The sequence below is a fragment of the Hetaerina americana genome, unplaced genomic scaffold (genome assembly GCF_022747635.1).
Source record: "Hetaerina americana unplaced genomic scaffold, ioHetAmer1.1.p SCAF_86, whole genome shotgun sequence".
NCBI lineage: Eukaryota > Metazoa > Arthropoda > Insecta > Odonata > Calopterygidae > Hetaerina > Hetaerina americana.
Window position 1 is genome coordinate 1,551,610 of NW_027287494.1, and position 15,415 is coordinate 1,567,024.

A 15,415-nucleotide genomic window follows, 5' to 3' on the forward strand; every position below is an offset into this window, starting at 1 on the left:
ATCTCATTAATGAATTAAAACGTTTTTGCCAATCAATTAAAATAAAATGCTTAAATACTCAATTGCATAACTTTCCCGCAAGTGTTCACGAAGCATGTAAAAATATCAAGACAACTCAATTTTTTACAGGGATTTTGGGTAGGAATGAAAATATTTCTTATGCTTTAAAGGAATAGCAATTGGGAAAAGAAAAGTATCATTTTAAGAAGGAAATTTATTTCCTAGAGGACAAATAATTAAATGAAAGAAATTACACGCCACTGCTTTTTAACAAAAGAACAAAACAAAACAGATATTGACATGGCAAAACAACAAAAAGGTAAATACAGATCAAGAAGATGGAGATATTAAGTTATTAATAAAATCATGAATTCATCATTTTAATTTATGTAAAACATTACTAAAAGCATGGTATTAATTCATCAATTTATCATAAAAAACGGATAAAAACATTGATGAAGTGAACAAAATAGTATCAACCAATCATTGAATCACTGTTAGACAGGTTGCCGAGAACCTACACGTATTGATTGGATTGAGCCATTTGATTTTTACCAAGGCAAGGCAAAATTTGTATTTGGACCAAAAAACTTGATATTTCATTGCATACTCTTGGCCAAAAACAAAAAACCGAAAATGGCACATCCACCTTATTTCCCAGATCTGGCCTTAGGTGACTTTTTCCTGTTCCAAAAACTTAAAATGCCCATGGAAATATGATGCTACAAAATGATTGGCGAGATAAAGACCACATAAAAGGAGGAGATACAGAAGATCATTAAAAATGTTTTATAAAAGTGCTATGACAATTGGCAAAATATCGGCAAAAATATATAATTTCTCATGGATATTTCTATGAGGAGGAAAAAATATATATATGATGAATGTTTAAATTATTTTTGAGAAAACATTTAAGTCAGACTACTTTTTGAACTAACTCTTGCATAAGCAGAGTGTGATAACTAAAACTTCATTTTAATTGATCAGTTCACTAAAACCTAGACTTAAGAAACATTGAGACAGAGCAGAGAAAAATGCATTGTTTGCAGAGGCAATCTTGGTCAGAAGAGGTATTGATGAATGCCTAATGATAATGAGGAGTAATGATCCATAATTGCCAGAATAAAATGCATAAACAGACAATGGAATGTTACGGTTCATCAAAGATGTCAGTCAAATTGAAGGAGTTTGAAATTAAATGGGTACTAGAGAAAAATCAGTATGCAAAACTGAAATATGTATATTTAAAATGCTTCTGGCTTTTATTCTTAACAGTATTGCCATATTTAATTTTAAATCAAATAGGTACAAGGAAAATATCAGCGTACAAAAGTGAAATTTTTGTTTTAAAATATTTTTGCTTTCATTCTTAACAGTTTTGCCTTACAAATGTCTGAAACAGAATATTTTATTTTGTAGCAAAATACTTTAAAAATTTATTCCATTGTAAATATTTTAGTTTTCCTTTTTTCAATTTTTCTTTATATTTTAAATGACTTTTAAGTTATTTGTAAAAGAAATCAGCACCAGACAAAGGAGTGCTTCTTGAGCTCATTCTGTTTGCATTACCAGAACAAGTCTCCATACTTCATCCCCTTCTCGAAATACCCCATTGGATCAATGTAAAGACCAAAAATCTGTTCATTTTATGTAAGTTTGGGGAATGTTCCTTCACTTGTAACCAGACATGGAGGGCTTCTGATTCTCATTCTGTTTTTGCTGCCTGAACACGTCTCCATACTTCATCCCTTTTTAATATAGTACACTAAATGAATGCAACAAACTCAAATCTGTTCTCTTGTGTTAAGTTGGGGTAATGTTTCATCCACATGCCACCAGAATAAGGAGTGCATCTGGATCTCATTCTGTTTGTATTAACAGAACACTTCTCCATATTTCATCCACTTCTCGACATTCCAAAATGTGAACGTAACCACCACAAATCTGCTCATTTGTGTTAAGTTGGGGGAATGTTACTTCCACATACCATCAGACAAGGAGTATTTCTGAATCTCATTTTTTTTGTGCTACTAGAACACGTCTCCATACTTCATCCTTTTCTCAATATGATACACTGGATGAATGTAACGACCACAAATCCTCTGATTTGGGGGTATGTTACTTCCACATGCCCAAACAAAGAGTGCTTTGGAATCTTATTCTATTTGTATTACCAGAACACGTCTCCATACTCCATCCTTTTATCAATATGATATGCTGGATGAATGTAACGACCGCAAATCTTCTCATTTGGGTTAAAATCGGGGCATGTTACTTCCACATGCCCGACCAAATGTGCTTTGGAATCTTATTCTGTTTGTATTACCAGAACACGTCTCCATACTTCATCTTTTCCTCAATATGATATGCTGGATGAATGTAACGACCACAAATCTTCTGATTTTGGGGTATGTTACTTCCACATGCCCAAACAAAGAGTGCTTTGAAATATTTTTCTGTTTATAATACCAGAACACGTCTCCATACTCCATCCGCTTCTTAAATTAGTACACTGAATAAATGTAACGACCACAAATCTGTTCATTTGGGTTAAATTGGGGGTATGTTACTTCAAAATGCCACCACACAGATGGAGTGCTTTTTAAACTCAAGCTGTTGTTAATACCAGAATACGTCTCCATACATAATCCGCTTGTCAGAGTACTACACTGGATGAATGAAACGACCGAAAATATGATAATTTGTGTTAAGTTGGGGAGATGTTACTTACACATAACCAGACTAGGAGTGCTTCTTAATCTCATTTTGTTTGTAATACCAGCGCACGTCTCCATACTTTATCCGCTTCTTAATATACTACACCGGATAAATGTAATGAACACAAATCTGCTTATTTGTGTTAAGTTGGGGAAATGTTACTTCCACATGCCCAGGACAGGAAAGCTTCTGGATCTCATTATCTTTATATTACAAGAACACCTCCCCGTACTTCATCCGTTTCTCAAAATACCACACTGCATGAACAACACGACCAAAAAACCTATCATTTTTTTAAGTTTGGGGAATGTTACTTCCAGTTACCACCGCTCAGAAGTGCTTCTTGATCTCATGTTACTTGTTTTACCAGAACACGTCTCCATAATTCATCCCCTTCTATATATACTGCACTAAAAGAATGTAAAGACCCCAAAATTCTCATGTGCTAAGTTAGGGCAGTAATATACGACACTGGATGAATGTTACGTCCGAAATTCTATGCTCATTTGAGTTAATTTGGGGAAATGTTACTACCTTATGCCTAGAAGAGGATTCTTGTTGATCGATTTTTTGAATTACCAGGAAATGTCTCCACACTTCATCCGGATCTCGAAATTCCACCCTGGATGAATGTAACGACCCCTATATTCTCATTCGTGTTAAGTCGGGGGAATGTGACTTCCACATGCCACCAGACAAAGGAGTGCTTCTTGAGCTCTTTCTAGTGGTTTTACCAGAACACCTCTCCATACATCATCTGTTTCTCAAAATACCAGATTGGAAGAATGCAAAAACCACAAATCTGCTCATTTTTTTTCAGTAAGGGGATGTTTACTTCCACATGCAACCAGTAAAATTAATGCTTCTGGATATTATTTTGTTTTTATTAACAGAACACGTCTCCATACTTATTCGATCCTTAATATTCTACACTGGATGAATATAACAAACACAAATCTAATCATTTGTATAAGGTTAGGAGAATGTTCCTTCCACAAGCCCAGACCATGACTGCTTATGGATCTCATTCTGTTTGTGTCACCAGAATACGTCTCCATGCTTCATCCGCTTCTCAAAATACCCTATTGGATCAATGTAACTCACACACATCTGCTCATTTGTATAAAGATGGGGAAATGCTACTTCCACATAACACCAAACCAGGACTGCTTATGGATCTCATTCTGTTTTGTCACCAGAATACGTCTCCATGCTTCATCCGCTTCTTAATACTACCTTGATCAAAAAGTTCCCGGAATAACCACCGTGTGGCGCTCCCATCGTTCCAATTTGAGTTGTTTTTTTTGTTAAATTGGTACATCTGTTGTTGATATTCCCTTTAAATCTTAGTGTCATAACTTGACATTTGCAAAAGTTACGTAGCCAAGAGTACATCTATCTCTGTGTGTGTTGGCGATTTTTTACAATTTCAGAAATGGATTTAAATTTGCAACAACGAACTTGTATTAAATTTTGCGTAAAAAACGGATTTAGTGGCGCACGGACGTTGGAAATGTTGGAAAAGTGTTTCGGCAACGATTCTCTAAAAAAACGGTCGTTTACCAGTGGCACGAGCGGTTCAGAAGTGGTCGTGAGTCAATCGAAAATGATGAACTCAGTGGCAGACCATCGACATCGAAAGTCGGTGAAAAAATTGATAAAGTAAAAGAAATGTTGGTCAATAACCGCAAATTAACCACCAGAGAAATAGCGGAGGACTTGAACATTGCCTATGGATCCGCCCAAGACATTGTGGTTAATGATTTGGGTTTCCGTCGTGTAGCAGCAAAGTTGGTGCCAAAAGACCTCAATTTCATGCAAAAAAGAGACCGTGTTGACGTCGCAAAAGACATGATTTGCGAGGCTGAATCCGATCCCACATTCATCAAAAGGATCATTACTGGAGACGAGACGTGGGTTTATGAGTACGACACGCAATCCAGACATCAGGCAAGTGAATGGCGTTCACCAAATGAGCCGAGACCAAAAAAACCACGTCGTTTTCAGTCAAAAAAGAAGGCAATGCTGACGGTTTTCATGGATTACAACGGTGTAGTGCATCATGAATTTTTGCCAGAAGGCCAGACAGTAAACAAAGAGTATTATTTGGGCGTTATGAGACGTTTGCGTGAAGCAATTCGCCGAAAGAGACCAGAAATGTGGGCAGAAAACTCGTGGATTTTGCACCATGATAACGCACCGTCGCACAGTGCTATCATTATTCGTAATTTTTTGACGAAAAATGCAACAAATACCATCCAACAGCCACCGAATTCACCTGATTTGGCTCCCTGTGACTTCTTTCTGTTCAATCGAGTTAAAAAACCATTACGGGGAACGCGTTTTAGCAGCCGAGAGGAAGTAATGGAAAAATCGCAGGAAGCACTGATGGACATACCGAAAACCGAATATAAAAAATGTTTCGAGGATTGGATCAAGCGCTGGCATAAGTGTGTTGCAGTCGATGGGGATTACTTTGAAAGGGACAATATAGATTTAGATGAATAAACTTGTATTTTTAATTTTCTGAATAAATTCCGGGAATTTTTGATCAAGGTAGTATACTACACTGGATGAATTTAATGACCACAAATCTGCTCATTTGTTTTTAGTTGGGGGAATGATCCTTCCACATACCACCAAACAAGGAATGATTCTGCAACTCATTTTTTTGTAGTACCAGAACACGTCTCGATACTCCAATTTCAACTCCAAATACCACAGTCGATGAATGAAATGAACACAAGTCTTCTCATTTGTGTTAAGCAGGGAGAATGTTACTTCCTAATGCCAAAACCAAGAAAACTTCTGGATGTCATTTCGTTTGTATTACCAGAACACGTCTCCATACTTCATCCGCTTCTCAAAATACCACGCTGGATGAATGTTACGCCCATAAATCAGCTAATTTGTAATAAGAAGGGGGATGTTACTTCAACATGCCCAGACGGGGAGTGCTTATGGATGTCATTTAGTTTGCGTCTCCGTACTTCATCTTTTTCGCAATATGTTACACTGGATGAATGTAACGACCACAAATCTGCTCATTTGTTTTACGTTTTAGTAATGTTACTACCACATGCCTAGACCAAATGTGCTTTGGAATCTTATTCTGTTTGCTTTATCGGAACACGTCTCCATACTTCATCTTTTTCGTAATGTTACACTGGATGAATGTAACGACCACGATTCTGCTCATTTTTCGTAAGTTGGGGTAATGTTTCTTCCACATGCCCAGGCCAGAAGTGCTTTTGAAACTTAATCTGTTTGTATTTCAGATCACGTCTCCATACTTTATCTTTTTCGCAATATGTTTGGCTGGATATATGTAACGACCACAAATCTGCTCATTTGTTGTATGTTGGGGTAATGTTACTGCCACATGCCCAGACTAAAAGTGCTTTGGAATTTTATTCTGTTTGTATTACTACAGCACGTCTCCATACTTCATCTTTTTCACAATAGGATACACTAGATGAATGAAACGACCACAAATCTATTCATTTGTTGTAAGTTTGGGTAATGTTACTATCACATGCCCACACCAAAAGTGCTATGGAAAGTTATTCTATTTTTATTACAAGAGCACATCTCCATACTTCATCTTTCTCGCAATATGATTGGCTGGATATATGAAACGGCCACAAATCTGCTCATTTGTTGTAAGTAGGGGTATCTTACTTCCACATGCCCAGACAAAAGGTTTTTGGAATATAATTCTGTTTGTATTACCAGAACAGGTCTTCATACTTCATCTTTTTCGCAATTTGTTACACTGGATGAATGTAACGACCACAAATCTGCTCATTTCTTGTAAGTAGGGTTAATGTTACTTCCACATGCATGGACCAAAAGTGCTTTGGAATTTTATTCTGTTTGTTATACCAGAACACGTCTCCATACTTCATATTTTTCGCAATAGGACACATTGGATAAATGTAACGACCACAAATCTGCTCATTTGGGTTAAAATCGGAACGTGTTACTTCCACATGCCCAGACAAAGGTGCTTTGGAATATCTTTCTATTTTTATTACCAGAACATGTCTTTTTACTTCATCTTTTTCGCAATATGTTACGCTGGTAGAATGTAACGACCACAAATCTGCTCATTTCGTTTAAAATCGGGGCATGTTACTTCCACTTGCCCAGAACAATAGTGCTTTGGAATCTGATTGTGTTTGTATTACCAGAACACGTCCCCATACTTCAATTTTTTCGCAATAGGATAAACTGGATAAATGTAACGACCACAAATCTCCTGATTTGGGTTAAAATAGGGGCATGTTACTTCCTAATGCCCACACCAAAATTGTTTTTGAATCTTATTTTGTTTGTTTTATCAGAATAAATCTCCATACTTCATCTTTTTCGCAAAAGGATACACTGGATGAATATAACGACCAAAATCTGTTCATTTGTTGTAAGTTGGGGTAATGATACTTCCACATGCCTACTTCAATAGTGTTTTTGAATCTTTTTCAGTTTGTATTACCAGAACACGTCTCCTAACTTCATATTTTTCGCAATTGGATGCACTGGATGAATGTAAGGACCACAAATCTATTCATTTGTTGTAAGTTGGGGTTATGTTACTTCAACATGCACAGACCAAAAGTGCCTTGGAATTTTATTCTGTTTGTATTACCAGAACACGTCTCCATACTTTATCTTTATCGCAATTTGTTTTATCAGAACACATCTTTATACCTTATCCCTTTCGCAATTGGAAACACTGGATGAATGTAACGACCACAAATCTGCTCATTTGTTGTAAGTTGGGGTAAGGTTACTTCCATATGCCCAGACCAAAAGTGCTTTGCAATTTTTTTCTGTTTTCATTACCTAAATACGTTCCCATACTTACTATTTTTTCGCAAGATGATACGCAAGATGTATGTGACGACCGCAAATCTGCTCATTTGTTGTAAGTGTGGGAAATGTGTACTTCCACATGCCGACACCAAAAGTGCTTTGGAATTTTATTCTGTTTTTATTTCCAGAACACGTCCCCTTACTTCATATATTTCGCAATATAATACGCAAGATATATGTAACGACCAAAAATCTGCTCATTTAGGTTAAAATCGGGGCATGTTACTTCCACATGCCCCGACCAAAAGTGCTTCGGAATCTAATTCTATTTGTTTTATCAGAACACGTCTTTTTACCTTATCCCTTTCGCAATAGGATACACTGGATAAATATAACGACCGTAAATCTGCTCATTTGGTTTTAGTTCGGGTAATGTTACTTCCAAATGCTAAGACATAAAGAGTTTTGGAATGTTATTCTTTTTTAATTAATAAAACACGTCTTTATACTTCATATATTTCGCAATATGATTGGCTGGATATGTGTAACGACCACAAATCTGCTCATTTGTTGTTAGTTGAGGTAATGTTACTTCCAACTGCCCAGACCAAAAGTGCTTTGGAATTTTATTGTTTTTATTACCAGAACACGTCTCCATACTTCATCTTTTTCGCAATAGGATGCGCTGGATGAATGTAACAACCAAAATCTGCTCTTTTGGGTTAAAATTGGGGAATCTTACTTCCAATTGCCCAGACGAAATGTGCTATCGAATCTTTTTCTGTTTGTATTATCAGAATAAGTCTCCATACTTCATCTTCTTCGCAGTAGGATACCCTGGATGAATATAACGACTACAAATCTGTTCATTTGTAGTAAGTTAGGGTAATGTTACTTCCACATGCCGCGGCCAAAATTGGTTTCGAATCTTATTCTGTTTGTATTACTAGAACACTTCTCCATACTTCTTCTTTTTCACAATAGGATACACTGGATAAATGTAACGACCACATATCTATTCATTTGTTCTAAGTTTGGGTAATGTTACTTCCACATGCCCACACGAATAGTGCTTTGGAATCTTATTCTGTTAGTATTACCTGAACACGTTTCCATACATCATATTTTTCGCAATTGGATACACTGGATGAATGTAACGACCACAAATGTGCTCATTTTTTGTAAGTTGGGGTAATGGTACCTCCACATGCCCAGACCAAAAGTGCTTTGGAATGTTATTCTTTTTGTATTACCAGAACACGTCTCAATACTTCATCTTTCTTGCAATATGTTACACTGGATGAATGAAACAACCACAAATCTGCTCATTTGATGTCAGTTGTGGTGATGTTAATTCCACATGCCCAGACCAAATTGCTTTAGGATTTAATTGTATTTGTTATACAAAAACACGTCTCCATACTTCATATTTTTAGCAGATGAATAATTTAGATGAATATAACGACCAGATAACTTCTCATTTGGGTTAAAATCGGGGCATGTTACTTCCACATGCCCAGACAGAAGTGCTTTGGAATCTATTTCTGTTTATTTTATCAGATCACGTCCCCATACTGTATCTCTTTCGCAAAAGGCTGTATTGGATGAATGTAACGACCGCAAATGTGCACATTTTTTGTGATTTCGGTTATGTTACTTCCACATACCCAAGCGAAATGTGTTTTGGAAGGTAATTCTGTTTAAATAAGCATAAAACGTCTCCATACTTCATATTTTTCCAAATAGGATACACTGGATGATTGTAACGACCACAAATGTCCTCATATGGGTTAAAATTAGGGCATTATACTTCAACATGCCCCGACCAAAAGTGTTTTTGAATCTTATTCCATTTGTTTTATCAGAATAGATCTCCATACTTCATCTCTTTCGCAAAAGGATACACTTAATGAATATAACGACCAAAAGTATGCTCATTTGTTGTAAGTTGGGGTAATATTACTTCTACATGCCTACACTAATATGCTTTGGAATCTTATTCATTTTGTTTTATCCAAACACGTCTGAACACTTGAAATTTTTAGCAATTGTATAATCTGGATAATTATAACGACCACAAATCTGCTCATTTAGGTTAAAATTGGGGCATGTTACTTCTACATGCCAACACCAAAAGTACTTTGAAATTTTTTTTTTTGTAATAGTAGAACACGTCTCTAAACTTCATCTTTTTCACAATAGGATACACTAGATGAATATAACGACCACAAATATTCTCATTTGTTGTAAGTTGGGGTAATGTTACTTCCTAATGCCTTCACTTATAGTGTTTTGGAATCCTTTGCTGTTAGTTTTATCAGAACACGTCTTTATACCTTATCCCTTTCTTAAAAGGATACACTGAATAAATGTAACGACCGCAAATCTGCTCATTTGGTTTTAGTTCAGGTAATGTTACTTCTACATGCTCAGACCAAAAGTGCTTTAGAATAGAATTTTGTATGTATTACAAGAACACGTCTCCATACTTCATTTTTTTCGCACTATGTTACACTGGATGAATGGATCGACAAAAAATCTGCTCATTTGTTTTAAGTTTTGGAAATGTTACATCCACATGCCAAGACCAAAAGTGCTTTGGAATTTATTCTATTTGTATACCAGAACACGTCCCCATACTTAATGTATTTTGCAATATGATACGCAAGATGTATGTAACGACCACAAATGATCTAATTCAGGATAAAATCAGGGCATGTTACTTCCACATGCCCCGACCAAAAGTGCTTTGGAATCTTATTCTGTTTGTTTTATCTGGACACGTCTTTATTACTTATCGTTTCGCAATAGGATACACTGGATAAATGTAACGACCGCAAATCTGCTCATTTGGTTTTAGTTCAGGTAATGTTACTTTCACATGCCCACACTAAAACTGCTTTGGAATCCTATTCTGTTTGTATTACCAGAATACATCACCATTTTTCATCTTTCTTGAAATATCATTGGCTGGATGAATGTAACGACCACAAATCTGCTCATTTATTGTAGGTTGGGGTAGTGTTACTTCCACATGCCCAGACCAAAAGTGCTGTAAAATCTTATTAAATTTGTATTACCAGAACACGTCTCCATACGTCATATTTTTCGCAATTGGATAATCTGGAGGAATATAACGACCCCAAATCTGATCATTTGGGTTAAAATTTGGGCATGTTACTTCCACATGCCCAGACAAAATTGCTTTGGAATTAATTCTGTTTGTTTTGTCAGGTCACGTCTCCATACTTCATCTTTTTCGCAAAAGGATACACTGGATGAATGTAACGACCGCAAATCTGTTCATTTTTTGTGATTTCAGGTAATGTTACTTCCATATGCCCAGGCCAAAAGTGTTTTGGAAGGTTATTCTGTTAAAATAACCAGAAAATGTCTCCATACTTCATATTTTTCACAATTGGATACACTGGATGAATGTAACGACCACAAATGTCCTCATTTGGGTTAAAATCGGGGCATGTTACTTCAACATGCCCCGACCAAAAGTGCTTTGGAATCTAATTCTGTTTGTTTTATCAGAACACGTCTTTATACCTTATCCCTTTCTTAATAAGCTACACTTGATAAATGTAACGACCGCAAATCTGCTCATTTGGTTTTAGTTCAGGTAATGTTACTTCCACATGCTCAGCCCCCCCGCGGGTAGGGGGATAGAGAATACTCCCGCAGTATCCCTGCTTGTCGTAAGAGGCGACTAAAAGGGCGGGGAGAAAACCCCGAAAACAAACCCCAAGCCAGCAAGGGATGCGTCCGGACAGTGCTGTGGATCCACTGTCTGTGAGCGGCCATACCATCTGGCCTGCGATCCGCCCAGGTGTTTGCCGTGCCTGGAGACCCGTAAGGGAGAGAAGGGGATCCTGGAGGGTGAGCTTTCTGGTTCCCAGCAGGGTGTCGGATGCCCTGTATGGACCCGGGGAGTGATACCCCTCTTCGGCCCCGGATTTCGTGTAAACGGGAGGCCGGGAGCTAGCCACTCCCGGTCAATCGGCTTCCGTCGCGTTTTCGCTCCGGTGGCGAGTGCCAAGGTTGTGGGGGTCTGCGTAGGGAGGTCGGAGATGTAAGGGTTTTGGTGGGCCCTTGCACCGAAGATCCACCCCGAAACAGACAACCACTCCAGAAGCGCTATATCCCTCGAGTTAGCCCTGGCGACCGCTCCGGTTTGGCGGAGTGGCGTCCCAAATGTGTGGCTCCGTGGTGGGTGGGGAGGCCGAGGGACGAATCATTTACTATTATGGAGGAAAAACCCTTTCCACCACTAAAAAGATCCCGTCCGGACACCGGCGGGGGAGAAAAGTGTATTGGCGCATGTAAGCGCTATTTAATTATGTCGTGCATAAAGGAAGGTGAAACCTTGAAAAAGGTTTCTCCTTTCTTAATTCGCAGAGTGTTGTCACAGATTGTGCCTGGGGACCCAAAGAGCGTGAAGAAGCTCCGGGATGGTACACTTCTTATAGAGACCCTGAACGATACACAAAGTGAAAAACTGCTTGCTATGGGAATGCTCCATGACATTCCGATTAAGGTGGAGGTGCACCGCACTCTTAACACCTGTCGGGGAGTCATCAGTCACTACGACCTCCTATACGTGGACATCGAAGAAATCAAGAGAGAAATGTTCTCTCAGGGAGTGACTGATTGTCGTCGACTCACCACAAGGCGCAACGGAGAAAACGTAAACAGCACCTCCGTGATCTTGACGTTTGCGCGTGATAGACTACCCGACAAGGTGTTTGTGGGCTATGAATCGGTACCAGTGAGGCCATTCATCCCAAATCCCGTGCGTTGTTTCAAATGCCAACGGTTCGGCCATGTCGCGTCGCGCTGCGAGGGCAAGGCCACCTGCCCGCGCTGTGGCAAAGACGCGCACGAGGATAAAGAGTGCTCTTCGGAACTTCTTTGTGTCAATTGCGAGGGTACACACCCAGTGTACTCTCGTGATTGCCCGAAGATGAAAGAAGAGAGGAAAGTCATGGAGATAAAAACACTGGAAAAAATCCCATATGCGGAAGGGGGAGCCCAAGGGGGAGTAGCAGTTGCGGCCCGTGAGGCCCTTTACACCTCGCGAGTCCAACTGAACTCTCCATTCCAGGCCGTCGCTGTCACGGTGCACACCCCTGAGAGGATGACGTTATGCAACGTGTATCTGCCAGAGGGTGCACCGGTGACTCGCCTGAACCTTGAAGCCCTTGTCCCCCAGCTTCCTCAGCCGTTCATTTTGATGGGAGATTTTAATGCCCATGATCCTCTCTGGGGAGGGCCAGAAACCCAAAGTAATAGGAGAGGTCGAATTTTATCCAACTTTATTGAGGATTTTAACCTGTTTTTATTAAAAAGCGGCGAAAAAACCCGTTTTAACAGCTTCAATGGGGAATTCTCAGCAATAGATCTTTGTCTATGCTCGAGAAGTCTAGCCCCAAAGTTGAAAATGTCCACCCACAACGATCTCTGTGGGAGTGACCATTTTCCTCTTCTACTCGTTAAAGAAGACTCTTCGCCCACCATTTCAAAACCTCCGGAAAAGTGGCGTATTAACCGTGCGGACTGGCCACTTTTCAAGCGTACGTTTACATATAAACACGACGCAAGTTTCGACGCGTTGCACAACGTCGATAAACTAAGTTCAACGCTGTTGGCGGCAGCTACCAAAAGTATCCCTCGTACGTCCGGGAATATAAATCGAGCTCCTGTCCCTTGGTGGAACGGGGAATGCGACCGGGCGATTCGGGCGAGGAAAAAAGCATTGAATATTTTTAGAAAATATCCCACGGCAACTAATCTGGCATCGTACCGCCGCCTGAGAGCGCGAGCTCGAAGGGCCGTGAAGGAGGCCAAGAGGGCTTCCTGGATAGAATACGTCTCTACCATCAACCATCGCACGCCACTTGGTCAGGTATGGGACAAAGTCAAGAAAATCTCCGGGTCCAAGGGCTCATTTGTCATCTCGCCATTGCTTGTTGCTGGCCGGGTGGTTAATTCACCTGCCGAAATAAGCAACATATTTGCCAGTCAGTTCGCGGCCAATAGCAGTGACGAGGGCTATGCCGCGGACTTTGCGAACCGGAAGAGGCGATGCGAGAGAGTCCCTCTCAATTTTGGTGCAGGTCCTACAAGCGAATATTACAATGAGCCTTTCACGTCCTGGGAGCTTAAATCCGCCATCGAAGACTCCCATTACACCTCGCCAGGGGCGGACGAAATCCACAACACATTTCTCCGGAACATTCCGGAAACCGCGATTGGGGAGGTCCTAAATACCCTCAACCAACTCTGGAACGAGGGCAGTTTTCCAAATGCCTGGCGAGAGTCCATCGTGATACCAATCCCAAAACAGGGCAAGGACAAAAATGACCCGAACAACTACCGTCCCATATCTCTCACCAGCTGCCTGTGCAAGGTGATGGAACGGATGGTAAACCGACGTCTCATGTGGTGCTTGGAGAGTCGACACCTGCTCTCCGACGCTCAGTGCGGCTTTCGGCGTGGCAGGTCCACGACAGACCATCTGGTTCGCACTGAGAACTTCATCCAGGAAGCCTTTCTCCAACGTCAACACGTCATAGCAGTCTTCTTCGACCTGGAGAAGGCCTATGATAGTGTGTGGCGATGGAGAATCCTCAACACGCTCCACAAGTGGGGATTTAGAGGCAACATGGCCCTATTTATCAGAAATTTTTTAACCAACCGCCTTTTTAAAGTAAGGACTGGGAAGCACTCTTCCCGATCTTTTACACAGGAGAACGGGGTACCCCAGGGTTCAGTACTGAGCGTGACGTTATTTGCCATCGCCATCAACGACGTGGTGGAATGCATCAATGCCCCGGTGATGGCATCGCTCTATGTGGACGACCTAGCCATATTTTGCCGGTCGACACGACTGCCAAACGCTTCCAGGCAAGCCCAGGTGACTCTAAACAAACTGGGAGAGTGGTCGCGAAAGAACGGATTTCGTTTCTCCATGGAGAAAACGAAATGCGTGCACTTTCACCGTCTTCGCGGTTACCACGTTACCCCGACCCTAACCCTGTTGGGTAGGATTCTTCCATTTGTGGAGTCCGTCCGCTTTCTCGGCATGATCCTGGACCAAAAGCTGAACTGGCGGGAGCATATCCGCGTGTTACGCGAGAGGTGTCGCCAAACCCTCAACGTTTTAAAGTTTTTAACTCACTCCACTTGGGGAGCAGACCGCTCCACCATGCTTTTATTGTACAGAGGCTTGGTGCGATCCAAACTGGACTATGGTTCCATAGTGTATTCCTCAGGACGAGAGTCTTACTTGAGACCACTCACATGTGTCCACAATGCTGGGATACGGTTGGCCACCGGGGCATTTAGAACAAGCCCAGTCCCAAGCTTACTTGCAGACGCAGGGGAGCCTCCGTTGGAAACCCGCAGGATGATTTTAATGGGCAACTATGCCTGTAAAATTTTATCAGAGACAATCCACCCTTGTTTTAACATAGTTTTTAACCAACGGTTTTTAGACTTATTTAACAGGCGGAGAAGGGCAACTAGGCCCTTTGCCGTTCGTTTTAATGATTTTATTAACGCGGTAAATTTTACATTTCCTCAAGCATGCCCCGTCTCCTATGCTAAGTACCCGCCTTGGTTAACGCCAATGCCGGATATTAAACTCATTGCCAGTGCACGCCGCAAAGCCAAGACGACCGATTCCGAATACCAGCAGCTCTTCAGTGCCGTCCTCGGCTCACTTTCTGACTTTGTCCCAGTCTACACCGACGGGTCAAAGTCAGAATCTGCATGTGCCTATGCGGTCGTGTCCCACTACCATGGAGTCGTGAGGAAAAAACTGCACACTTCTTGCAGCATTTTCACAGCCGAGCTGTCAGCCATAAGGACGGCC